We start from the raw sequence: 26002 nt of genomic DNA on the forward strand, positions 1-26002 counted from the left end.
AAATGGATCATTCCCCCTTTTGCTACTTTTATATTGCATTCAGCACAGAGTGTTAAAATGATACAAGCTACAATAGCCTTTATTTAAAAGAGGAAAGGCATTAAACAGTTTACAGACACGTTTAAACATAAAAATAAATATTGGTTTAAAATAACTATTTAAGAGAGCAGCATAACAATGTTTAAATGTATTTAAATATACTTTGCATTTTGCCCTGCTATTTTTTAATTTTTTTTGAAATATATTAATCATTTATCTAACATATATTCAGGGATGGTATTCTACCGGTTCAGATTGGTTCTATAGAACTGGCTATGATTCTGCTCTGTTTGGAGAACTCGCAAGTTGTGACCTTGGCTGGCCCCGCCCCGCACTGTCCACCCCTCACCTTTCCTCCCCACCCAGTCAGTCCTTATCATGCATGTGTGACATTGCACGCATTGCTGACTGCATTCTCCCTTGCCTGCTCAGTCACTCCTTACGGTATTTCTTTTTTTTCCTTCCTGACAGTCAGCTGTGCCAGGATCCCCCTCACTGTCTTACTGCTTCACCCAAGAGGCTTCTCTGAGGCCCAGGAGGTGCCCTCTATGCTCCTTTTTGGCTTCCTGGACCTCAGGAAAGCCTTCTTGGAGTAAAAAGGCCCCCCCAGGAGGCTTCATTGAGGCCCAGGAGGCAAAAAAAACAGCCCCGGGCCCCCCTGTGCTCCATTTTGGCCTCCTGGGCCTCAGGGAAGCCTTCTGGGAGCAAAAACGGCTTCCCAGAAGGCTTCCTGAGGCCAAAAACAGAGAGGGGGTGCTAAGTGGACCTCCTTGCTCCATTTTTTGCCTTTCTGGGCCTCAGAGAAACTTCCTGGGAGCAGAAATGACCCTCCAGGAGGCTTCTCTGAGGCTCAGGAGGCCAAAAAAAAAAAAAAAAAAGAGTGCAGGAGGGGTGCTGCAAAAAAGAAGAAGCCATGCCCACCCAGTCACAGGACCATGCCCACTAGCCATGCTCACAAAATAGCAAAAATATTTGCATCCCATCCCTGCATATATTTTCATTAGAAATGGGTATTTCATTTCAGATTTTCTAAAATTCTCACATATTTTGGGCACTGACAGACATCAGAGCTTCCTAAGGGTCCCACTGCTATATAAATTTTGAATAAACTAATGACATTGTAGAAAGTTAGCAGCTGCCCCTCCCCTAGAAGAACAAAATATTCTAGGAAATATTAAAAAGCAAAATATTATATCTCCCTGGATGAGAAAAGGAGAAACATGCTCTTGGAAAGCAGTCCCCCACCTTTGTTAATAGCCCCAGAAAGACTGGGCCATCTTATCGACAACACAAAATATCTTCACCCTCAGGACAGGATTAGTCCCCTACCCATCTCACCACATGGCACTTGGGAAGATTGCATCACCCAACAAGATTCAACCAAGCCTGGGACTCAAGACAACCTACAAAGTTACCCTGCATGGCCCCATGGGAGTCTGACAACAGAAAGAAAGTTCAAAGCCCAACAGAGGGTATAAATCTCTCTCCTTCTCTCAACCATGTGCTCATTTTTTGCTCAGGACCTCAAAATCATATGGTCCTGTCCACCATTGAACCATCCTTCCTGTCGTGTCCGTCGCAAGGAAGGAGACTCAGAGCCAGTGACTTTAGTTCAGCTCATTTATTGATTCCCGAGATCGGCTCGGGTCCGAAAGAGAAACGGCGGCTTTTATTCTTTGGCCGTGGCGGCCGCGGCCAATGGCACCGCTTTGAATCTCCCGCGATCAATTTCCACCAATCGCGGAGATTTGCGGTGGGCCAATCAGTGCGGCTTGCTCGACCAATCAGCTCGCCGCGCGTCTTGGCCAATCACTGCGCGATTCTACAAGAATGGTAATGACTGTACAGAACACCCCTCCCCTCTTGGTAGGGTCCTACGTAACGTAGTCCCATAAGTAGGCGGGGCTACGTACTTGTCTACTTGACCTGCGCAGGTTAGTTGGTGCTTGGCTCCCGGCCGGTTCGGTCGGGTTCTGTGTTGCTCTCTGCCCTGTTGATGGAACTGTCTGGAATGCTGAGCCGGGCCTTTTGTCGCAGCTCCCTCCCGGTCTACCCGGTCTCGTTGAGCTGCGGTTTCCGCTCCCACCTGGTCTTTCCGGGCTGGTTGAGCTGGCCTGGCTGCTTCTCCCTGGTGAGGTGTCGAGCTGGCTGCTTGCCGGTGAGTATTCCTGGTTTCTTTCTCGTGGGTTTTAGGTCCTTGGGGCCTCCCCTCCCCTCTTGTGTTTGCTTCTGTTTGCGTGTCGGTTGTGTTTCCCGTGGCTGTTCTTGACCTTAATTGGTCGATGTGTCGTTTCCATGCTCGTCCGTCGGTTGTCTGTAAGCGGTACGAGCGTGGACCTGTCACTTGGGTTATGGTTGCTGGTACCCAGAGTGGGTCTCCGATGAGGTTTTTCGCGTATACTGTGTCGCCTGTTTTAAATATTCGGTCTTTGCTTGAGGAGTTTGGGGGTTTTTCTGGGCTGTATGTGGGGTGCAGTCTGTCGAGTGGGGACCTTAATTTTCTCCCCATTAGTAGTTCTGCCGGGCTTTTATTGGTTGTTGTATTCGGGGTTATGTGTTGTATGAAAAGCATTTTGTTTATTTTCTCTTGGATTTCCCCGTTTTCTATCTTTTGGATAGTTTTTTTTGTAAATTGAACCATCCGTTCCGCCCTCCCGTTCGCCGCTGGATGTGCCGGCGCTGTCAATGCGTGTCGTATCCCCCGCTCCACTAGGAATTTTTCGAATTCCAGCGAGGTAAATTGGGGCCCGTTGTCAGATACGATGACGTCTGGGAGGCCGTGGGTTGCGAATAGTTTGCTGAGTTCCTTGGTGACGGCCTCCGTGGTGGTAGTTCTCATGTTGCTTACCTCCAACCAGTTGGAGTAAGTGTCTACCGTGATGAGGAAGGTGTGGCCTTTCGTGGGCCCGGCAAAATCTATGTGAATCCTGGACCATGGTCCCCTAGGGGTTTCCCATTCCAGGATTGGGGCGGCAGGAGGGCTGGGCCTGGTTTCCTGGCATCTGTTGCATGCTGCCACCCAGGCCTCGATTCGTTTGTCCATTCCTGGCCACCAGGCGTAACTTCTGGCCAAGGCCTTTGTCCTTACGATGCCTGGGTGCCCCTCATGCAACAGTTTCAATACTTTTCCCTGTAATTTTTCCGGAATAACAACCCAGTCCCCCCAAAGTAAACAACCCTTTTGTAATGACAGTTCTGTTTGCCGGTTCCGGAATGTCCTGAAGGTTTCGTCGTCGTCCTTTTCGGGCCACCCCTTCTCTACCCAATGTAATACCCGCGCAGACGTTTGTCTTTATTGGTTTCACGGGCAATGTCTGACGCGGTTATGGGTAGATCGGGCAGAGTCTCTATGCTAAGGGTGGCGTCGTGGGTGCTGGGTCGGTGTCCAAGTCCGGTAGCGGCGTGCGGCTCAGGGCGTCTGCGTGGGTGATTGTCTTACCGGTCGGTATGTGAGCCGGTAGCTGTAGGCGGCAAGGAATTCGGACCACCTTGTCATTCTTGGGGATAGAATGTTCGGGTGGCCCTGTTCCCTGCCAGGATTCCCAGCAGCGGCTTGTGGTCGGTGACGATGGTGAAGGTCCGGCCGTAGATGTACTCGTGGAACCTTTGACGGCGGCAACGATAGCCAGGGCCTCTTTGTCCAGCTGACTGTAGTTTCTTTCTGGTTTAGTGAGGGTCCTTGAGAAGAAGGCGATGGGTGCTTCTTTTCCGTCGGGGAGAGTGTGGCTGAGGACGGCGCCGACGCCAAAGGGTGATGCGTCGCATGTGACAGCTAGCGGTAGGGTCTCGTTGTATTGGATGAGGACGGCATCCGAGGTGAGCAGGTCCTTGGTTTTATTGAAGGCGGCTTCCTCGCGTTTCCCCCACATCCACGGGCCCGCCTTGTCCAGGAGCCTATGCAAAGGCACCGCCGCGGTTGCCTTCTGGGGCAGGAAAACATTTTAAAAATTAAGCAGTCCTAGAAATGCCTGTAGTTCCGTTTTATTCTTCGGTCTGGGGGCTTCCTTGATTGCTCTGATTTTTTTCTCGGTTGGGTGAATTCCGTGCCGATCTAAAAGGTACCCCAGGAACTCGACCCTCTCGGTGTGTAATTGGCATTTTTCTTTTTAACCTTCAGCCCCGCATTTTTGAATTTTGTTAGGACCTCCCTCAGGCAGCCCTCAGTTCTTTTTGGTTGGCTGCGACACCAGTACGTTGTCGAAGTAGGGTACCACCCCCTTGATTCCTTGCAGGAGTCTCTCCATGAGGCTCTGGAATATTCCTGGGGCCACACTGACTCCAAAGTGGAGTCTCTTACAGCAAAAGGCCCTCGGTGGGTTACTATGGTTTGCGCCTCGGCGGTTTCTGCGTCGACTGGCAGCTGCTGATAGGCTTGCGCCAGGTCGAGCTTCAGAAGACCTTGCCTCCCCCAGTGAGTGTAGGAGGTGTTGCACTACTGGGACGGGTAGGCGCTCTGTTGCAATGCGCAATGAGGGTGGCCTTATAGTCCCCACAGATTCTCACCGACCCATCGGGCTTGACTGGGGTGACTATGGGGGTCTCCCATCGGGCATGGTCGATTGGCTCGAGGACCCCTTGTCTGATGAGCTTGTCTATTTGTTCATCGATTTTTGGCCGGAGTGCGAATGGTACCCACCGTGGTTTCAGGCGTATTGGGGGAACGCTGGGGTCTAGGCTGAACGAAATAGGGGGCCCTCGGTACTTGCCTAAGGTGCCGTCGAACACTTCCTGGAGGTCCCTTGCGAGTTGGTCCTCCCAGTCGGCCTCCCCGATGTGGTCGATGCCTGTTACTTCGATTCCGAGCGGCGCGAACCACTGTAGTCCCAAAAGGCTGGGGCGGTCTCGGTCCACCATCATCAGGGGAAGCCTTGCTGTACGCCCTTTGAAAGTTACCTCGAACTGGCCTGTTCCGACTACCGGTATGCGATTCCCCTGGTAGTCCTTGAGGATTAGGCTCTGGCTTTCCAGTCCTCTCCGGTGGATTGTGGGCACCAGGCGCTTGATTTCCCGCCATGCATCCATGGAGAGGTAGGACCCGGAGTCCACCTCCATCTTGCATGGCTCGCCCTCGATGCCCACTTCCACATATACTTTCCGGGCGTCTGCGCTGGATGAGTGGCCGATGATGACCGTCTGGTGGGTTTCCTCTCTCCGCCAGTTCCCGCCGTCTCGTCGGCCCCGTCCGTCTCGGTTCCATCGGTTTTCGGCTTGGTGGTCTCTGGGCCTGGGGGGGTGCTGTCTCGCCCCCGGCTGCTGCCGTCTCGCCGCCGTGGGCTGTAGTTCTTCTTGAGTCGGCAAACGCGGGCGATGTGGCCTCTTTTATCACAGTGCCGGCATATTGCATCAAAAAACCGGCACTCCGATCGAGGGTGGTCACCTCCACACCCGGTGCACGGTTGCCCCGACTTACGACTCCGTCGATCGCGCCGGTCTCGATCTGCCTGGAGCCGATGCACGTCCACTTCCTCGTTCGTGGTGTCGGAGGTGGAGTCGAGGTCGCCATGGTGTGTGGTGGTCTCTCGGCAGCTTGCTTCGGAGCGCGTCTCGGTTGCCGTGCCTGCCTCGGTGGTCGTGTAGCGGTCCCCGGCGTCGGGCCTCCGCATTCGGGCCGCCGATTTCCGGGTCGCCTCGGCTGCGGTGGCGTCTGCAAGGCGAGGGCGATGTCGCCTTTTGCCATCAGCCGGCTGTGGAGGACTGGATCTCTGAGCCCCAGGATGACGCGGTCTCGGAGTGCCTCATCCATATCCGTAAACCCACACATGCCCCCGAGATTTCACAGGTCAGCCACGAAGTCGCCGATGCTCTCGCCCACTCACTGGTCTCGCCGATAGAAGTCGTGCCGCCTGATGAGGGTGGGCACGTCGGGGGCATAGTGGTTTCAGAACAACGGCTCGAGATCGCCCAGTCCATCATTTTTACGTCCTCGGGTTTCACAAGGGCTTTCGCCATCTTAAATACTGCGGGCCCGCAGTGTGTGAGGAAGACAGCTCTTTTCTTTTGCCCGTTTGCATCCTTTAGATTGCTACTTTCGAGGAACATTAGGAATCGGTCGGTGTACGATTCCCAATCCTCAGTAGCCGGGTTAAAGGGTGCGGGCAGTACGATGCTGGCCATCTCTTCGGTCTCGTTCCTCCAGACACGTGCTCGATGGGGATCAGGGTTGGGATCCCATCCTCGTCGCCAGTGTCATGTCCGTCGCAAGGAAGGAGACTCAGAGCCAGTGACTTTAGTTCAGCTCATTTATTGATCCCCGAGATCGGCTCGGGTCCGAAAGAGAAATGGCGGCTTTATTCTTTGGCCGCGGCGGCGCGGCAAATGGCACCGCTTTGAATCTCCCGCGATCAGTTTCCACCAATCGCGGGAGATTGGCGGCGGGCCAATCAGTGCGGCTCGCCGACCAATCAGCTCGCCGCACGCCTTGGCCAATCACTGCGTGATTCTACAAGAATGATAATGACCGTACAGAACACTTCCAAGCAGTCTCCATGTTTCCAGTGTCTTTCTTCCCACTTGGAACTGAATCCAGATGGACATTTCTTCCAACAACATTGACAGTTCAAAGCATGAATGCTTTGGGAAATGGCTATATAGAAATTATGGCCCTTTCTTCTTGCAAACTCTCAATTCAACAATATTTGTTCTTCTTCATTAATCTGCAGACTTGATTACTGGAATCATTTTACTATATGACCCATGTCCATTTCAGTTTTAAGTGAAAGTAGATGCTCTGGTATGATCTTGTAGAATTCTCATGCTCTTTTTAGTGATAAGTCAGATGGAATGTCAGATTGAAAGGCATTCCCAAACCATTATTTTATTACCTCTATTCTTGAGATTTGCTACAAAAGTTTTATTTTAGGTTGTAACATTGTGTTTTTCCCTGAAGTAATGATTCCTCTTATTCAAAGACTTTCTATTTTCCAGGTTTTTTTTATTTCAAGAATATATCTATGGTAGTGTATTGATAGAAGCCCTTTACAAACTTTTACAAATGTTTCTACATTGATAAGAGAGGCATTTGGTGATGCAATGCATCAGGCTAGAAACTAGGAGACCATGAGTTCTAATCCTATCCATCAGTTGGGTGACCTTGAAGCAGTCGTTCTTTCTCTTAGCCCTAAGAAGTAGCTTATGGCGAATGACTTCTTGCAATTTGCTAAGAAAACTGCAGAGATTTGTCCAGTGATTGTACAACAAACACTAACTTGATGATAGCAATAGACAAATATATAAAAGGTGAGCAGATATATGCTAAGTTACAAATTACTATCAGGCACATTTATTGGGAAAACTATGAGCCAAATTTCTGTAAAGCAAAATAAAGCTTGCTTACTTGATTTATTTATTTATTTTGATTTGATTGCCGCACATCTTAGATGACTCTGGGCAGCTTATAAAGTTTTTAAAAAAACAACAGAACAGGCATACAATAAGACATCATAAAAATACAAACTATCATCTATAACTAAATGTTTCTATTTTGAAGTCTAGTACAATTGAAAATCAAAAAAATTCTATATTTTGGTTTTGTTACATTTATTTACACAACTTCCATAAAGTCCTCAAATTATATTGTTTTCTGACGAGTCAGATAGTATGTATGAATCCAAAAAGATTGAATAAACCCCTTCATCATAATTTATCTGTAGCAATTTAATCAGGTAGCATGCACTTACATATGCATCAGTTCTATAATTTCTTCCTGATCCCTTGTTGGGATCAAAATGTAGAAAGTAATCAAAGACTGAATAAATGAGACATCATTAGGTAATATTTTAGACTCACATCTTCCTATCTATCTATCTATCTATCTATCTATCTATCTATCTATCTATCTATCTATCTATCTATCTATCCATCCATCCATCCATCCATCCATCCATCCATCCATTCATCTATGCGAAATACCACTCATGCATCATCACAAAATCTCCAGAACTGTAAAGCCTACAAACTTGAAACTTGCCACTTATGTTCCTCTTGGCTTCTAGGTGTTTGCTAAGAAAGGATTTTTCAAAATGACCATCAGAGCATTAGTATTTCCTATATTATTATGAACACGCTCTGATGCTAAGGAGTTCTACTCCCCCTCCCCACCTGGAAAGAAACCTGTTCAAAATGCAAAACACAAGCAGAGGAGAGAAGTTTCAGTTTTAGTTTCACAGCAGCAACCAGCTTTAGTATAGAACAGCTGAGCTAAGCCACGCCCAGGCTCCTTGCTGTCTCCTTCTTGCTCACATAGAAAATACTGCTTCAGTTTCCAAACAGCCGTCAACTCTCTCACAAATGACAAGATGATAGCCAGATGAATACCGATGGATACTGGTAGGCAGAGGCACATTTTTGCCCCTTATTTTCCTCCCCCAAAACTAAGCCCAATTACATAGTTTCGTAGCGAAGCATGGGTATAGAGCTAATACCTTATAATTTTATTTCGTATCTTTGTGGCTATATTTCTGAGCATTCAAATGCCAGAATGTATAGTGCCTGCTTACACTTAAGATGTTCCAAATTTTGAGATATGACACAGGCCTCTTAGAAGGATGAAAGTAAAACCAAACAAATCATCCAATCAAACCAATTTCAGTATATGTGATGCCAGTAAAAAAAAGTGAAAATATACCAAAGAAACAAATTGCTCCATATAAGAAAACAGAATTGCTTGCATATTAGAGAGAGGAAATGTAAAAAAATACCTAAATACTATTGACATGTATAAATATAAATGTTAGCACTATTTCAAAGTAGATAGCATAAGAAGCTAGTGGTGGATAGAACAATGCAATTTAAAGGACATAACAATTACTATTAACAATTATTATTTATGAGGCACAGAAATAAAATTAACATTTCCCCCTTTTCCTTTATTCTTTTCCTGGGTTGATTAACATAACTTAATAATAACTGGTGAAAATATATGTGATTATTTATTGCATATTTAGTTTGCATAAAATTATCTAAATACTATTTGAATAACCATATTAATATAAAAATAAATCTTGTTTACTAGTTTCTTCAATCATTAACAAAACAAACTTCTGAGTGATGTCAAGAGAAACTGAAATGTTATTGTCCTGTTTGAATGTGAGCAGTATTTAATCACTGTATACCTGTGAAACACAGAAAATTATAGGTTTCATTTAGCTCATAATAGACATAATTCATTGGAAAGATATATATACTATTAGATATATGCCACTGAAAGTGTGTAGTCCGCCTGGTTCCCATTTATTTAAGTCAGATATTCACAAGATGGCTTTCCAGGAAATTGTATTGTGGAGTGTGTATAAAATAAATTTATTATTATTTGTGTTATTTATATTCCTTGTTTCCATTAACAAAATGCAAAATGAATAGGAAAAATAACAAACAACAGCAAAACAATAAAAGATATAAAAACAATAAAATCAAGCAGTACAACCTGGCAGCCAGTTAAAATGACAGCCAATTAAAATATGTAAAAACAGAGTAAAAAAAGAGAACAAAACATAACATATTAATCTAAATGATGTAGTAAACAGATGTAACTTTTATTTCATTGTTATTTTCAGCTCTGAAAAAGTATTGGATAAAGCCAACTCCCTCAGAGAAAACAAAAGATAGTATGACAGTAAAGAACCCCTCCTAGTTGAGCACCTTCTTCTATGCCAAATGTAAAGTTTTTAGCAATCTCTATTTACTGTAAAAACAGTAAACTGGGCCGTAAAATACAGAGTTCCTTTCATAATTTAGATGCCAGCCTTGAGATGATAGTGCATAGATTAATTTCACTGCAATCTAGAGTGATCATTTAACCATCGCGGAAAAGGGAGGGAGGAAGGAAGGAAGGAAAGAAGGAGGGAAGGAAGGAAGGAAGGAAATCATTTAAAGAAAATAACAAAAATAAAATCTAAATGTATGAAGAAAGAGAAAGATGAAATTGTATATATAATTACCAGAATGTAAATAGAAATATGTTCCCTTTCCCCACTGAAATGTATTTGCTACTAAGTGATTTATGTGCTGAATTTGTTATTAAAGTGCCAATTACTGAATGGTAACTTAGTCTCTGATTTCCTTTCTTAGAAGTTGTCAAATGTACTATATAGTCTTTCATATTCAACAGATGGTTGGGTTTTTTATAAATAGAAAACATGACTTCCAGTACAGGTCTATCAATTTTCTTCTTCCTTCTTTGTTAAAAACAAACTGTTGAAATTTATCTCATCCAGTAGACGTAAAGAGAATGGTTAGGAAATTCATATATTCAAATATAAGCACCCAAATTTATAAAATATTCAGTTGCATGGCAGATTACTGTAATCAAAACTGAATCAGAGAAGTAAGAGATGGCAGAAAAAAGAGGTATTTTAAACAATTTGGGACTAGATATGTCTTCTAAAGATGCTTGAGCAAGTGAAATCTTCTGCTTCATTTGACCTACTAGGATAATTACTAACCTATGGTTATTACCTCCCGCTTTCACACTGAAATACTTTAAGGTATTTTTATCTTTGAAAAATTTGAGGCTTGTTTGTATGATTCATTTGCTCTGGGAAGAAAATAACATGGTGTAAAAATAATAGAGCAAAGACACCTAGTGTGCTTGCAATCAGTGAAATACAGTAATACAGCACCCATAGAGTGAGCTCAAAAGCAAAGCAAGGAACAAAAAAAGATTTCAACTCCCTGCCAGTTTTCATACTGTTCGTCAGTATGGCACAGTTGATACTACTGTGGCTGGAGACAAGTGCTTTATACTGATGCTCAATTTAGTTCAGTTGGGCTTAAAGAAGGGTGCTGGCTCTTTGCCTGATTAAATACAGATTGGCTTGATTCTTGGCATCTTGAGCTCTGTAAAATAAAACTCCAAACTTCTCTGTTCTCAAATTCTGAGAAGTATTTTTGTTGTGTTTATTCCTCTTTTTATGCTTTTAGTTAACTTTGAACTAGTGAATCCTGTAGGAAGTTAATACCCACCCCTCTCCTAGAAGAATGAAATATTGGTTCTTACCTGATACAACCTGTCTCTTTGGGTGGAGATAGCTTCCAGAATTGGGTTATCAGTCACTGCTTGCTAATTGGACTGAGTCTGTCAGATCTTTGAGGACACTCCTCCTGTTGCTAAGGGTGTCCCAGAAATTGGCAAAGGATTAGTGATAGACTGATGTGTTCTTCTGTAACAATAACATGCTCCATTAGATTCGGAATGGACCTACATCAGGGTAGGACTGGATGCTATCTCCACCCAAAGAGAAAGGTCGTATCAGGTAAGAACCAATGACCCTTCTCCATTGTGGTGGAGATAGCATCAAGGATTGGGACATACCAAAGATGGCTGTCCTATGGGTGGGCCTACTGCAGTCTGAATCTCCTAGACAGGGTGAGCCTTTTGAAGAACTTTCTGTCCAAATGCTGCCTCCGCAGATGCAAAAGAATCCAGCTTATTGTATCTGATGAATGAAGAAGGTGAGGCCCAGGTTGCCGCCCTGCAAACCGCCTCCAAAGAGGTCTGAGTGGCCCACGCCACCGACGTGGCTGCACTTCTCGTCGAATGGACCGTTATTCTTGGAGGAACAGCAAGCCCTTGGGCTTGGTAGGCTTTGGATATACACAGTCTTACAGTCTTGCAGCCCATAGTAGAAGGTTGGAAAGAAACAAAGAGGGATTCAGACCTCCAGAAGGGAGATGTCCACTTAACATACATACGCAGGGTCCTTTGAATATCCAGAGTGTGCCATCATTTTTCTTTCTTTTTTTTTAAATAAAAAATTTATTTTGGTTTTTACAAAACATAATACTAGTAAAATTTATTTTTTTTGAGAATAGCATGGTCCCAGGTTATCACTTCTCCATACAGACACAAATTCAATTTCATATTCAACTTTGTGTTCTATTCCATATCTTATTACTATTTTAACACTTTCTCAATAATTTTTCCCTTCCCTTAGTTTTCTCAATCTTACTTTTAATTATCTCATTCCTTTCTAAATTCATATATATATATGAATATATATATCCAGCAGACAAGGGCAACGCGACAGTGGTTATGAACACATCTGACTACCAAACCAAGTTAACCAACCTATTCCTAGACCCCACATACAAACCCCTAAAGACAGATCCCACCACCTACCTAGAAAAAACCACCATATCCAAAATAAAAGCCTCCCCCATCAGTGAAGAAATCCAGCAAAGAATCATACCCAGAGAGAAATCATCCAGACGCCCCAAGCTTTATGGTCTCCCCAAGATACACAAAGAAGGAACTCCACTTAGATCAATAGTCAGCTCCATAGGCTCACCTCTACAAAACCTAGCCAAATTTCTCGCCAAACAACTACAGCCCTATGCAGAATCCATCAACTCACATGTAAGAAACTCATTCCAGTTCATCGAGATCATAAAGAAACAAAACTTACAACCCAGCGACCTACTAGTGAGCTTCGATGTCATATCCCTCTTCACCCAAGTGCCAATAAAAGAAGCCTTGACAGCCATCCAAAACAAATACAACCCCCCCCCAGCACATCCTAGATCTGACCAACCACTGTCTATCCAATACATACTTCACCTACAAAGGACAAAAATACAAACAAATAGAAGGAGCACCCATGGGATCACCCCTCTCACCTGTCATCGCAAACCTCTACATGGAACACTTTGAAACACAAGCTCTAGAAAAATATGATAACAAACCCAAACTCTGGCTCAGATACGTAGATGACACCTTCATAATCTGGCCACACGGGAAAGAAAAACTGAACAACTTCCTCACACACCTCAACAGCCTACACCCCAAAATACAATTCACCATGGAAACAGAAGCTAACAATCAACTTCCCTTCCTAGATGTCTTGGTATACAAAAAACCCAATGGCTCCCTAGGACACACCATCTACCAGAAGAAAACACATACAAACCGCTATCTACATGCACTCTCACACCACCACCCAGCACAGATCAATTCCGTAGCTGAGACACTCATCTCCAGAACAAAATGCTTAGCTGATGAACAACACCTAAAAACCGAACTAAACACTCTCACCAACGTACTAACAGCCAATGGATTCCAAAGAAAGAAGATTACCCACCTAATCCAAAAAGAAACCCCAACCAAAATCCAAGACAGAGAACAAGAGAACGGCAAAGCCCTCCTCCCATATATAAAAGGCACTACAGACAAAATCAGCAAGATCCTCCAAAAACACAACATTAAAACAGCATTCTGCACAAACAGAAAAATATCCACCATCCTAAGAAACCCTAAAGACAAAATCGAGTTAGAAAGCCAAGGAGTATACAAAATCCCTTGCACTGCCTGCCCCACCACATACATTGGACAAACTAACAGAAGAATAAGTGCACGCGTTGAAGAACATAAGAACTCAATCAAAAAAGAAGAACCGACCTCTTCCCTGGTCCAACACCTCAAAGCCATAGGACACGAGATTGACTTTAAAAATACCAGAACTATCGCCAAAACCGAACACTTCAACAACAGAATAATCAGAGAAGCCATAGAGATAGAAAAACGCCCACACAGCATGAATAAAAGAGATGACACCTCCCGCTTACCAGCCATTTGGAAACCCGCCCTCATGAACAGACGAGTACCTAACATGATGAATGACACCAGACCCACACCCACGAGGGCCACACGAGATGCCACCACCACACTTCCACATAAAAGCAGACTCACACCCACACAGAAGATGAGACACGACCACAGACCAGAAGCCGCACTGCAGCTGCATCACTACCCACTTCAAACCCCTCTGAGCCATACATGAAGCGAACTGACCCCCACCATGAAGATGCAGCACGACCACGAACTCGAAGCCAAACAGCAAGATCACAGCTCACCAACTCAAATCCCCCAGTAACTAAGACCAACCTGAGCACAACCAAGCCCCCACCTGAACAGAACACACCTCCAGCCAATCAGAACATGGCCAACACCCCAACCAATCAGAACACAGCCAAAACCCCAACCAATGAGAACACACTGCCACCCAATCAGAACACAGCCAAGCCCCCACCCAATCAAGTCACACCCCCACTAGCAGTTAAAAGGAAGAAGCAGCTGCAAGCTCACATCACTCTGAGAAGCAGAGTTGAAGACAGAAGCCTGAAGATGATGAATGAGACTTCATCGAAACGTTGCCTAGATACTTCCAATCTTACGCGGGAGAAAACCCGAATAACCAAAGATCCACATACAAATACCCATGAGAACCTCAGAAAATATATATATATATATATATATATATATATATTTGTTTTCTGAGGTTCTCGCGGATTTTATGTGGATCTTTGTTATTCGGCTTTCTCACGTAAGATCAAAGTATCTAGGCAGCGTTCGGCAGGTCCCACTCGCCATCTTCAGGCTGGTGCTTCGGCTTAGTGCCAGTGCAAGCAGTGTGTGACCGGGCTGCCATCTCTCTATATATACAGTGGTGGGGGATGGTGTGCTGGGCTGGTTGGCTGTGCTGCAGCCTCTTGATTGGTTGATGGAGTTGATGTTGGTATAATGGGCTGTGTAATGGCCTTTTGTTGTAGAGATATCCTGGATCTTGTGCTGTCATCTCCTGGGTCGTTAGCCTCTTGTGTTTTAACGGCTTGGGTAATGGGTTGTGTGATGGGCTTGTGAGTTCTTTTGTTGTGGTATCCTGGGTCTTGCGTTGTAATCTCCTGGGTCGTTTGTGTTTTGATCTCTTTTCGATTAGCCTCCTGTGTAGTAACAGCTTGGGTAATGGGTTGTGTGATGACCTTGTGAGATTTATTGCTGTGGTATTCTTGGTCTTGTGCTGTGATATCCTTCGTCATTTGCTGTGTAGTGACTTCTTGAGTTCTTGAGGTGTAATTTCTTGAGTTTTCTGATGTGATGTCCTGAGCGGGTGGCTGTGATGTAGCATTTGGGTTTTAATATGGCTTTGAGTTTGGGGTCTGGGTCTGTGTTCGTTTGGCTTCGAGTTCGTGGTCGTGCCACATCTTCATGGTGGGGTCAGTTCGCTTCATGTATGGTTCAGAGGAGTTTGAAGTGGGTAGTGATGCAGCTGCAGTGCGGCTTCTGGTCTGTGGTCGTGTCTCATCTTCTGTGTGGGTGTGAGTCTGATTTTTACGTGGAAGTGTGGTGGTGGCATCTTGTGTGGCCCTCATGGGTGTGGGTCTGGTGTCATTTATCATGTTGGATACTCGTCTGTTCATGAGGGCGGGTTTCCAAATGGCTGGTAAGCGGGAGGTGTCATCTCTTTTATTCATGCTGTGTGGGCGTTTTTCTATCTCTATGGCTTCTCTGATTATTCTGCTGCTGTGGTGTTCAGTTTTGGCGATAGTTCTGGTATTTTTAAAGTCAATCTCATGTCCTGTGGCTTTGAGGTGTTGGACCAGGGAAGAGGTTGGTTCTTCTTTTTGATTGAGTTCTTATGTTCTTCAACGCGTGCACTTATTCTTCTGTTAGTTTGTCCAATGTATGTGGTGAGGCAGGCAGTATGAAATCCCCTGCACTGCCTGCCTCACCACATACATTGGACAAACTAACAGAAGAATAAGTGCTTGAAGAACATAAGAACTCAATCAAAAAGAAGAACCGACCTCTTCCCTGGTCCAACACCTCAAAGCCACAGGACATGAGATTGACTTTAAAAATACCAGAACTATCGCCAAAACTGAACACCACAGCAGCAGAATAATCAGAGAAGCCATAGAGATAGAAAAACGCCCACACAGCATGAATAAAAGAGATGACACCTCCGCTTACCAGCCATTTGGAAACCCGCCCTCATGAACAGGCAGTACCTAACATGATAAATGACACCAGACCCACACCCATGAGGGCCACACAAGATGCCACCACCACACTTCCACGTAAAAATCAGACTCACACCCACACAGAAGATGAGACACGACCACAGACCAGAAGCCGCACTGCAGCTGCATCACTACCCACTTCAAACTCCTCTGAACCATACATGAAGCGAACTGACCCCCACCATGAAGATGTGGCACGACCACGAACTCGAAGCCAAATGAACACAGACCCAGACCCCAAACTCAAAGCCATATTAAAAACCCAAAATGCTACATCACAGCCACCCGCTCAGGACATCACATCAGAAAACTCAAGAAATTACACCTCAAGAACTCAAGAAGTCACTACACAGCAAATGACCCAGGATATCACAGCACAAGACCAAGGATACCACAGCAATAAATCTCACAAGGTCATCACACAACCCATTACCCAAGCTGTTACTACACAGGAGGCTAATCGAAAAGAGATCAAAACACAAACGACCCAGGAGATTACAACGCAAGACCCAGGATACCACAACAAAAGAACTCACAAGCCCATCACACAACCCATTACCCAAGCCGTTAAAACACAAGAGGCTAACGACCCAGGAGATGACAGCACAAGATCCAGGATATCTCTACAACAAAAGGCCATTACACAGCCCATTATACCAACATCAACTCCATCAACCAATCAAGAGGCTGCAGCACAGCCAACCAGCCCAGCACACCATCCCCACCACGTGTATATAGAGATGGCAGCTCCGGTCACACACTGCTTGCACTGGCACTAAGCCGAAAGCACCAGCCTGAAGATGGCGAGTGGGACCTCGCCAACGTTGCCTAGATACTTTGAATCTTACGCGGGAGAAAACCCGAATAACCAAAGATCCACATATATATATATATATATATATATATATATATATATATATATATATATATATATATATATATATATATATATATATATATATATATATATATATATATATAATGTCTCACCTGTATCCACAGGTGAGCAATCAAAATTCTAAAGTTCCAAAAATATAAGCAACCAAAAACAAACCCCAACAAAGATAACTGCTGAGGTTTTTCCAGTACTTAGCAGTAGTTCTGAAATCTGTTTGGCAATCCTGAAGTGCCTATAAATTACAATGCCTCAGAGAATCTTCACAGTACTTTCGCTCTAACAATACACTTTGCTTCTGGCAAATTTCTCAAGCCAATCCGTTTCCTTTTATCCCCTAAGGGGGCGTGTTAGTCTCATTAATTAATCACTGGCTTGACGCTTCTTTACCAATTGAGATTGACGTCTCAATCTCCGTCTATTTCTCACGTCAAGCCAAGATCCCTCAAAGTCCTCCTCCTCACTTGAAACCTCTCGCATGTTTTCCTGATTATCTGTTACCGGCTGCTGCGTAATCAGAGAGGGAGATTCGAGGGAGGGAGAGGACTCCGACACCTTCAATAAATTAGGTTCGTGAAATTTGGGATCTTTTCCATCAATGGTTGGATGATAAAATACAATAATAGAATATTTAGAATGTTAGACAGCAAAGAATATCTTTGTTTTTTCTTTCTCTTTTGTTATTTGACATGATATCTATAAAGTGTTTTTAGGATAGATCTGGTATGATTATATGATTTGTTATAGAGTAAACTATTCAAAGTATTGTTATCTCATAAAATATGAATGATTAAAACTATAGTCAAATGATTTTCTAATAGTGATATTAGGATATATAAGTTTGGATTGACAATATGAGCTATTATGTAATATAACTGTAATTTGAGACTACGAAATGAATGCACAAAACTGATGAACCAACAAACACACTGTATGTATATATGGAAGAGAGTTGATGTTTTTATGTCTTGTTTGTTTTGTTTGTTTGTAAAAAATCAATAAAATTGTTTCCAAAAAAATAAAAATAAATTAGGTTCGTCTCTCATAGCTAAGTCCACTTCCTCATCCTGGCTACCTTCAAAATCACTTAATAATGCAGGTTCGAATCTCAGTGCCAGATCTTCTTCACTCGAGCTCACATCTGCTGACGGACCAGATTCAAATCCCGGAGTCACAACATACATATATACATACATACATACATACATACATACATACATACATACATATATATATATTTCTAAATTTCAATACCTTTCTAGACATCATATTTATACTTTTGTCTGTCCTGTTTCAATTTCATATTTTCTTTTCTCATTAAACAATTTTTTCCCTGTAGTTACTAATTGGAGTATGACAGCTTTGTATCTTTTAATTTTTATCCATTCAGCTCTTATTTAAACTTCAATTTATGCCTTTACAATTATAACATTCAATATAACACATAACTTCCAGTCGAATTCTGCTTGGTACATTCTTAAAATACGCACTAAGTTCTTAAAGAGACTATAGATAGATAGATAGATAGATAGATAGATAGATAGATAGATAGATAGATAGATAGATATAGATATAGATATAGATATAGATATAGATATAGATATAGATACAGATACAGATACACACACACACACACACACACACACACACACACATGGTATTCAGCTTTGTTCGGTATTTTCCCACGTCATTATAGTTGTGCTTTTAAAGTTGTAGCAATGTTTCGGCAGAATCTCATCTGCCATCATGAGATTCTGCTGAAACGTTGCTACAACTTTAAAAGCACAACTGGCGTGGGAAAACCCCAACAAAGCTGAATACCATTCATGTAAGTACCCACGAAAACTTAAGAAAACAAATATATATATATATATATATATATATATATATATATATATATATATATATATATATATATATATATATATATATATATATATATATATATATATATTCTGAGGTTCTCGGGTATTTGTATGTGGATCTTTGGTTATTCGGGTTTCTCCCGCGTAAGATTCAAAGTATCTAGGCAACGTTTCGATGAAGTCTCATTCATCATCTTCAGGTTTGTGTCTTCGGCTCTGTGCTTCTCAGAATGATGTGAGCTTGCAGCTGCTTCTTCCTTTTAACTGCTAGTGGGGGTATGACTTGATCCTGAAATACAGAAAACCTACACCTGGGCGATAGAGGCCCCATCTGACCTCTAGTAGGTCAGATCTAGAGCACCATTCGCTGAAAGCCTTCCAGGTTGCATCATAGATGCGATTGGTGAGGGTTTCCTAGAGGCTTGGATGGTTGTTATCACCTTGGAGGAGTAATGGTCCCAGATCAGAGATTCCCATTCAATCTCCAAGGGGCCAATTGAAGCCACTGGGGCTCCAGGTGTAATACTGGTCCCTGGCTGAGAGACACTCTGTCCTCCAGCATCCTCCAAGGGCGGGACACAGATAGGTTTACTAAGTCTGCAAACCAAGGCCTTCTGGGCCAATGAGGGGCCACAAGAATGAGTTCTGCTTTTCCCCCCCAACAGCTTCTGAATCACCCTCGGGATCAGGGGCATAGGAAGGAAGGCTCCCTGGGCCAAGGGCTGCATAAGGCATCCGTTCCCTCCACCCCCAGAACTGCAAACCTGGAGTAGAATCTTGGGAGTTGCATGTTGTCCTGGGAAGTGAAGAGATCCACAGCTGGCACTCCAACAGCTCCTGAAACAAAGCAGGGTGCAAACACCACTCTGCGTGGTCTATAGTGGCACTGCTAAGCCAGTCAGCCTCAACATTGGCCAAGCCTGCAATGTGCTCAGCTCTGAGCAATACTTGGCGTCTCTCTGCCCATAAGCAGAGGTGTTCTGCCTCCAGCATCAGTGGCCATGAATGTGTTCCCCCTTAGCAGTTAATGTGCGCCTTGGTTGACACATTATCAGTCAATTTGGCTGCACTGAGGGTGGCATCAGCTGAGAACTCCACAGCTGCTAGGAGTTTGTTTATATGCTGGTGTGACCTGACATTATTCAGTGGAATTCTCTCTTGCAGCTCTTGAAGCCAGATGAAAAAGGCCCTGTTAAAAAAGGATGTGGCCGTGGAGGCCTTCACTGCCCATGCTGCTGACTGATACGTTCTCTGTAACGTTTGTTCAGCCCTTTTGTCCTCTGCCTTCAGCGACTCTTCAGGCTCCCCAGGAATTTCAGTGTTGGCTTGTAGGGCCACAACTGGGGCATCCACATTGGGCACTTCCAGGGCTTTGGGGAGATCAGCTCCCATGTTGAACAGTCTTCTGTCCAGGGAGGAAGGACTTGGACCCAACCCAAGAGATGACCACTGTCTTTGGATGACTGTTGTGAACACCTTTGGTGCAGGAATGATATCTGCTGTTATGGTTTTCTCTGAAAACAATGGATCATTGAGATCTTCAGAAGGATTTGTTGGCTCCTGTGGTTCAGAAGCCATGCCTTGCCCTGTGGCATTCTTTGCCTTAAAGAGGAGTGACTTGAATATGGCCAGCTGGAAAAGGCCTGGCAGTGCGTTTTAGTCAGAATCGTTGAGGCCCTCATCATCAGAATAATTTCTATCCATCAGTTGCCTCATGTCAGATGGGTTGGAGTGAGAACTTCCAGCGGGAGCATAAGAAGCTGACCCTGAATGCAGGGAAAGATCATCCTCATATTGAGAACTTTGTGTCCTGCTATGTTTTGAGGATGAAATTGAAGGCTCAGAAGTTGAACACTTAGTCTGTTTCAAGGCTGCTGATATCCCTTGCTTCACTGCCTCAGCTAGAAAAGCCTGCATGTTAAATTGGAATTCAAGCTCTTGTCCCACCACTGGATGGAGTCCAGCAGACATGGGAGAAAATGTGGCCTCAGGGGCCAGTCTGGTACTCTGGGCTGTAGCTGGAAATTGCCCTGTTGCTGGGCAGACTGAAAAGAAATATCAGAGCTTTTGATGGATTCTTGCATGAGATCCTGCTCTTCAGCTCCCCCTGTGGCCATTTCTTTACTACTTTCCTATCAGTTTGCAAATGCTTGTCTCCTCTCAGTAACGGTCACTCCTCATTTTGGTGGGAATCTGATATGGTGCTGTTGGGTGCCATTTCTGACCTTTTTTGGGCCGCTTCTTGTCCTTTAGTCCACAATTTATCCAATGCTTTATCTCTGCGGCACTTATCCTGCTCAGCTGCCTTAGAGTTCTTTCAAGCCCCTGCAGCTCTATCCCTTGGTTTGGGGCTGTTAGAGGAGTGTAAATGATCTGGGGCTGTAGGGCTGAGACAGCATGACGGCCTGCAAGCCATCTCCTCTGCTCTTCTAATCACCCGTCTAACGTTCTGTGATAAATCCACCATTTTCGTCCCCGACGCTGCAAAACCAGAGTTTCCTATGGATTACTGCTGCGGCTTCACTAGCACTTTGCTTTCCACTATGCTACTTCAATTAAGACCCTAAGCTTCAAAATGGGCTTTCCTACATTTGTGGTTGTCTTCTGTCCCCGTTAATTGCTGCCGCAGTAAAAAGGCTTCTGCGGCAGCTGTTTTAAACTGCCAAAAGCCCTCCAAGCCAAATGTGGGATAACGGTGTGGATGGTATTTCTACATACCTACTGCTGAAATACCTTTCCGTTATAGATCAGCCTTCAGCCAATCCATTGTCTGACAGGCTGGGCCGAAGCCCCGACTGATATGTCTTTTGGCAGCTGTATAATGAGTAGACCAGTTCCTCAGTCGAGATAATATTCCGGATTGGTCTTTTTTACCAATTTTCCAATTTTTGAATAATTTTAAGTATTTTTTTTTAAGGAGCAAAATTTAACACGTAGTTCAGCTAGCTGACTGAGTCAATTTCCGGGACATCCTTAGCAACAGGGGAAGTGTCCTCAAAGATCTGACAGACTCAGTCCAATCAGCATGTGACTGATAACCCAAAACTGGATGCTAACTCCACCACAATGGAAAATATTAAAAAGGCAGAATATTATATTTCCCTGGATGAGAAATGGAGAAACATGTTTTTTAGGCAGGAAGCAGACTCACAATTAGTAACCCCCACCCTCCTCGATAGCCCACAGCAAATGTCACACTTAAGAGATAAAGAGATGGCTAGGTCTATTCAAAAGCAAACACCCTCCCTCAAGATCCTTCAATGGCAAAGCCATTAAGCCATAATAGAAATTGCCCAAAGCCCTTTCATTACATCACCCAGCAAGATTCAACAAGCTTGGGACTCAAAAGACAACCTACAAAGTTACCACTGCATGGCCCCATGGGAGTCTGACAACCAATCAGGATACATTTCTTGCCACAGGAACAGGAAGCAAATTCAAAGCCCAACAGAGGTTATAAATCTCTTTCCCTCTCTTACCCATGTGCTTTTTTTGCCCAGGACCCATTTGGTCCTGTCCACCATTAAACCATCTTTCCAAGTAACCTCCATGTTTCCAGTGTCTTTCTCCCCACTTGGAACTGAATCAGATGAACATTTCTTCCAACAATCCAAATATACTTTTTCCAAAAGGCAACTGGAATCATGACTTGGTTGATTGACAATCTCCATAGACCTTTGGACTAGTAAATGTGCCTGCCAGCCAGCCATTATATTGGCAATTTAACCACCGCATCAAAATTGAATGATCTGGATTATCTGGCTGAGTTTCAATAATACAATATTTGACCAGATTACAGTTCTGTATATTGTACAAAGCCAAGTCATTTAGTTTAGGGACATGGAAGTAGAGAGTGAGATTTTCTCTGTGTGTTTGTGTATGTGTGCACACACATACCTAAGTCAGTCTTGGTTCCTGGACAAATGCCTACAGCTTTCTTGTCAAGAATTTCAGTGATTGTTTGCTATTCTCTTTTTCCAAGGGCTAACAGAGAGACTTGCTCAAAGTCACAGAACTGGTTTTATAGCAATAGCACTGTGGCCTGGTCCCTTAACCATTATACTAAACTGGCTTTCCTAGTTTATATTAGGCTTATGTAAAATATCAATAAAATATTTTGTTATCCTATCATAATTTTGTTATCCTTTTATTCATATGCAGGCTACCTTGGGTGGCCTTAAAGTAATTGCTTTATTTTGCTGTGGTACAATATATAAGTGGGAGCAGAACTCAGAAATCCTAAATTCAAGAACACTGTCAGATATGAATACTCGCCAGGCCTACTTTGAATCAATCCAACTCCTTTAGCCTGAGCTATTATAAAGGATTGTTGTTGAGAAATACAATTAATGGAATCATATAAGCTGTTTTGACATTCTGAATAAACGGTAAAAATATGTATCAAAACATTTGAAGTGTTTACTCACAGCTTCAGGGAATGGATATGGATAGGTTCTTTACTCACTAACACAGGACCTTGTTGAATTTATTTGAGGAGATCTAATCTATGGCTTAGTGTATTTGTACAAAAACAATTCAGTTAACTAATATATTTGTACATTATGTAGATAACCTATAAGTCACTGTCCATTTATTGCAAATGAAAAAACAGTGGATATGTAGTATACACACCCAGTGGTGGACTCCTGTTGGTTCACACCGTTTCTTCCAAACAGTACGTTAATTTTCTGAGCTGTTTGGAGAACCAGTTGTTGGAAGAAATCTTTTCCCACTTTACAGGGCTAATCCTGCAAGGAATGCAGGAAGGAAATATTCTAGTGTATTTCTAGCCTAATCCATATCTTAATTGCCACTGCTGCTGCTTTGTTTTCAGAAACTGCCTCTGGGTTAAGCTTTGTTACATTGTAACAGCATTAATGGTTCTTGGCAGTATGCCCAGACTTTCTGGCTGTAGCTGACCTTCTCTGGAGCCCCCGAGAGTTTTTATGGTACTTTTATTCCTGGGGCTTGAACAACTTTTTACAGAAGGGTTGGCATAGCCATAAAAGAAATGGCTGAGAGGCAGGATGCAAGCTTGGCATACTGTCTATTTTTTTTTACTGCCTTTCTGAGGGCATGTGATTTTTCCTTAAATCTGAACGATTACCTTAGGATATCTTGTGAGATGAGTGAGACCAGCTGGTATCTTTAAGTGGTGCAAATGGATCTAATGATTGCTCCTGGGTACTTTTTCAGCACAGGAGTCTCTTGTCTATGACTGAAGAGGAGTCTCTTCAGTCATCCAGGTCATGGTTGTCCCAAAAGTGCTTTTTTCAAGAGGCTAATGGACTTTCTTGGTTTCCAGAAAGTCCAGTTGCTTCTTGGAAAAGCACTTTTGGGACAGGAGTCTCTTGCATTGCTTCAGAGTGGCCAAGGCACATGATTGCTCACTGATAATAAGTGGATCCTCCTTCCAATTTGTTATAGTTTGCTCTCATGATAATATGGCATAGTAACATGGCCCCAATTGTAGAAAGTTAGCATCCACCCTTCTCCTAGAAGAATGAAATATTTTGAGAAATATTAAAAAGAATATATTTCCTTAGATGAGAAATGGAGAAACATGTTTTCTTAGAGGGAGAAAGCAGCCCCCACCTTCCTTAATAGCCCACAGCAGACGTCAGCACCTAAGGAAGTAAAGAGATAAGATAGCTCTATTTATAGGTGAAAATTCCCTGCAGCAAGGTCTGAACAAAGACAGAATGAGATCAGTCCTCACTCATAATGTTAATTTGTTAATTTGTCTCATTTTGTAGCCCAAAAATTCCCACCCGCTTTCTGGAGAGCTTAAATGACCTCTCTCCTAAAGGGTTTCACTCTATGAGCAAGAGTTGGCTGTATTTTAACTATTTTAATTCCTCAATATACTCTGGCACATTGCCTGATTTGTAACTCTGGATTACAGATATTGCTGAGGAAAAGGAAGGTATTCAGACAGAATAGTTTAGCTTTCCATGACAGCTGTGACTCATTGATCTTCAGTATGTATTCCCCCATTTCTAATCTAATGATTGGTATTTAGGGCACCTTTTTGCAAGCAAAGAAGCTTTTTGTATTTTTCTACAGGTAATCCTTGACTTACAACAGTTCATTTAGTGACCATTCAAAGTTACAATGGCACTGAAAAAAGTGACTTATGACTGCTTTTCATATTTACGACTGTTGCAGCATCCCCATGGTCACGAGAGGCCAGGTTATGGTCAGCGTCCCTTAACATGACATCAAGTTGGCCACGCCCACTCAGTCACATGACCACCCAGCCAAGCCCACCCAGCCAGTCATTAGGGCAGAGAACCAATTATTAAAAAATGTGAAGCCCACCACTGTGCACATCTCTATTTGCACATACATAATAAAGCCTTGAAAGCAATGCTATAATTTTGAAGCATGAATTGCCAATTGTTAGATGTTATTAAAATACCAACAGTGTTGTATAATGCATTTGATCAAATCAAAATTGTAGCATTCTATTGCTTTTTGTATTGGTAACTCCCTTGCTAAATCTATAAACTAAGGATGCATATAAGAACAGCAGTTATAACCATTACATAATATTTCAGGAATTTCTCAGAATGTTTTTCTTTCCACAGTGATAAATATTACTGCAACTTCTTTCTCATTTTCTGACATACAGAAATTGCGGAGTTCCAAGGTTATAGAAAATGTATGGATACTGAAATCTGATCCTTCAGTTAAATCATCTGGAATTGGAGACCATTCGAAAATGCTGACATTACTGATCTTATAGATGGAGCAAGAGAGGGAGGGAGGGAGGGAGGGAAGAAGGAAGGAAGGAAGGAAGGAAAGAAGGAAGGAAGGAAGGAAGGAAGGAAGGAAGGAAGGAAGGAAGGAAGGAAGGAAGGAAGGAAGGAAGGAAAGCTATTATAGTACAAGAGAGTAAATTGCATATTTTCTTTAATCTTCATTCTCAAAGATTTGAGATTATCTTATTTTCTCTTTTACAATTGTTAACTGGCTAAAGGAATCTGAATCATGATTCTCCAGCTAAGTCTCACAATCTTACCAATTTCCTCTTACCTGTTCTATATGGATTACATTCCTAAAGAATATAATTTAAATGAAGTGAGGATAATGATAATTTACTAACAGACTTCTCTAAAAGTTAGGGCTATTATATCTATATGCATAAAACTGGATGACTAGTAGGCAACTAAGAGATGTGAAAGATTTCAGTTTTGTTTGTGACTGGTCATCTATATTTTTGTAGGCCAAATCTGGCAGACATATTGAAAAAGGAAATTTAATGTAGGGAGTTCAGAATTTAACAAAATATTTGGATATCAAGGGTGGTCAAGAAATCCAAAAGTAATAGAAATAGTAGGCATCATATTCAGAAATTAACTTCACCTTAAACAGCTTCGCAATCTGCCTAAAGAATTTACATAATGAA

The 26002-nt window shown here is 43.1% G+C and overlaps 1 protein-coding gene across 5 annotated transcripts in view; it reads right to left on the minus strand.

Annotated features, from left to right (window-relative positions):
* Positions 1–26002, minus strand: part of HDAC9 (histone deacetylase 9) — a 518734-nt gene that overhangs the window by 350354 nt on the left and 142378 nt on the right. The gene's annotated exons all lie outside the window — the stretch shown is intronic.

This window comes from Notechis scutatus, chromosome Z (genome assembly GCF_049901735.1).
Source record: "Notechis scutatus isolate UNSWTSFEM ecotype Mainland chromosome Z, rNotScu1.2, whole genome shotgun sequence".
NCBI classification, from domain to species: domain Eukaryota; kingdom Metazoa; phylum Chordata; class Lepidosauria; order Squamata; family Elapidae; genus Notechis; species Notechis scutatus.